The sequence below is a fragment of the Mus caroli genome, chromosome 5, assembly GCF_900094665.2.
Source record: "Mus caroli chromosome 5, CAROLI_EIJ_v1.1, whole genome shotgun sequence".
NCBI lineage: Eukaryota > Metazoa > Chordata > Mammalia > Rodentia > Muridae > Mus > Mus caroli.
In genome coordinates, this window is record NC_034574.1 from 144,065,332 (window position 1) to 144,067,796 (window position 2,465).

At 43.7% G+C, this 2,465-nt stretch overlaps 1 long non-coding RNA gene across 1 annotated transcript; it reads right to left on the reverse strand.

Moving 5' to 3' along the window:
• LOC110294001 lies at window positions 1–2,465 on the reverse strand. The gene is made up of 2 exons (XR_002377909.1): window positions 2,107–2,465; window positions 1–102 (listed from the first exon to the last, which is right to left on the reverse strand). It is a non-coding gene; the product is annotated as an uncharacterized LOC110294001 (long non-coding RNA).

The window sequence follows — 2,465 nt, forward strand, 5'->3', positions numbered from 1 at the left end:
CAAAAAATATATGCAGTTTTATTATGGGTGCATATGTGTAGATCCACAGATACATGCATAGACAGCAATCCAGGCTTGTGGTGAAATCAGGTCATCTTGATGCTAAACAAGGAAATAAAAAACAAAAAAGATCATCAGGCTACTACAGGCAGTAATGACCCTGAGAAAATGGCAATTATATTATGCAAGGCTAGTCTGAAAGTATAAAATCACATATTCAACATAGCCTCACATGCAGGCTGGTCCTTTGAGGGCCACAGATTCCCTACAGAGAGAGAGCTGCTATCTCTATCAAGTAGGTGACAAGTTGGTAAGAACAAAGAGCTAGAGAAGGTGTTCTCAGCCAGCTTGAATTTAAGTTCAACTGTGGTTGAACCCATGATGGGAAACCAACATTGGACAATTTGAGGGGATCTTAGCTAAATGACTAGAACCACACATACAGTTAGAACAATGGCATCACAATGTAGCCACTGTACACACATTAGAAAGGTGAATGATGTTCCTTAGGAATTGAAGGTGTAGCCACACCCTCCAAAGGAAAATTCAGACTGAGTAGACTTTCTGAGTACTGCCACTGATTGCCCAGAAGTCTTTCTTAGCATTGATTCCAAATTTCCTTATTGTTTTTCATCCTTTTTCATCTTAACAGTGTATCATCTAGGGATTAAAGGATGGGGCTCCATTGGCAGGGTGCTTGCCTAGCCCTCTAGACTTAATCCACAGCACTGCCTAAGACTGGAAGATGCCTGGAATCCCATTTCTCAGAAATTGGGAGGGTCCAAATTTAAGACCACCCTTGACTATGTAATGGGTTCATGGCCAGCACAGGTTTGTCTAGGGACTATGTGTTGAGCCAGGGTCTCTGTGTAGCACTGGCTTTTCTGGAACTGGCTATGTGGACTAGGCTGGTTTAAAACTCAAAGAGCCTTCTGCCTCTGCCTTGATGCTGGGATTAAGGGCTGGCATTACCACACACAGGCTCAGTCTTGCTATGTATATATGGCATCTCCAAAATACACAAGCTGGACAGGGGTGGTACATGCCTTTAGCCTCAGTACTTGGAAGGCAGAAGCAGGTAGATCTCTGAGTTCAAGGCCAGCTTGGTCCACTGAGCATCCCAGGAAAGCCAGGGCTACACAAAGAAACCCTGTCTTAATAAACAACACCAACCAAACCAAAAAAAAAAATAAATAAATAAAAAAAGCATATCTTCAGACTTTTCTGTGGCATACAGAAAATAGTGAAGAAATCCTTTACTGTTAACAAAGGGCCCACAACAGGGATGCAGTCATGTACACCTTTAATCTCAGTACTTGGAAAAACAAACAGGATCTCTCTGAGAGTTCAAGGTCAGCCTAGTCTACATAGTGGGTTCCAGGATAGTCATGGCTTTGTTTAGACCCTGTCTCAAAACACAAAAATGAAAATAGGCCCTATGTGAACAATTCCATTTGAGTACTTATACCAAACTTCACTAAAAATACACGTGAGAACATCAATGTAACAAGAGAGTGGAAGCTGGCCATTATACACACGGTAAGTAAATTTAGCTGACAGTTTGAGATGCTAGGAATCCAGAGTTCATTGGTTTGGGCAGTGCATAACCTTGTTGGGAAGACTTACATTACTGTGTCTAGAGTCTCTTCTCCCTCCCTCTAGCAATACTACTAGGATTCTGTCATTAGGTCTCTAGTCTAAGATCTGAATAAATCATTTCCCAAAGGTCCTTTTCTAGACACCAGAGACTTACTGCCATTAGTGCAGATTAGAGGGAAAAAAAAATGCCTGCATTGAGTTCAGGGAACAAATCCCAGCATCCAACTCCCAGTTCTTACTGGCTCCTAAACTCATATCCTTCTCACAAACAAAAATCTCATTGAATAATCCTAAAGTCTTAATTTATCCCAGCCTAGGTTCATAAGGCTCATCTGAGATAGTTATCAACAATCTCTTCTAGTGGTGACCCTGGGTTATGGAAACAAGTTACACTCTTCTAAGATACAGGGTTCGACAGATGAAGGGATGGTCTAATTGTTAATGAACTCAAGGGGGAAGCAGAGCCAAGCCAATGGAGCCAACAACAACCCCAGCCCTCAAAGCTACCTTCTCTCCTGTGGGGCTTTGCTGGATGCCTCCCCTGCTTCAGTCTTCTCAGTCTGGGCTCTTCTTCTTGGGCTCGACATTCTCATCTCAGACCCGTTCCACAGATACTCCAACCGGAAGGCAGTCTTCTTCCTGGACTTACTGGGTGTCCCCTTCAGCCGTGGTGAAAGCCGGGACTCTGTACTTTTGTTCTCAGTGCCTTCACAAGCCCAGGCACAGCTGTGACACTGCAAATCCATGCTGCTTGGAAAGGCTGCATCTGGAGCCCCCGGAACCATGATTGAACTCAAGGATATCTTTACCAGCAAACTGGGGTCCCCAGGCAGCTTTTCAGATCTTTCCTGGGATTCCCTCGAGAA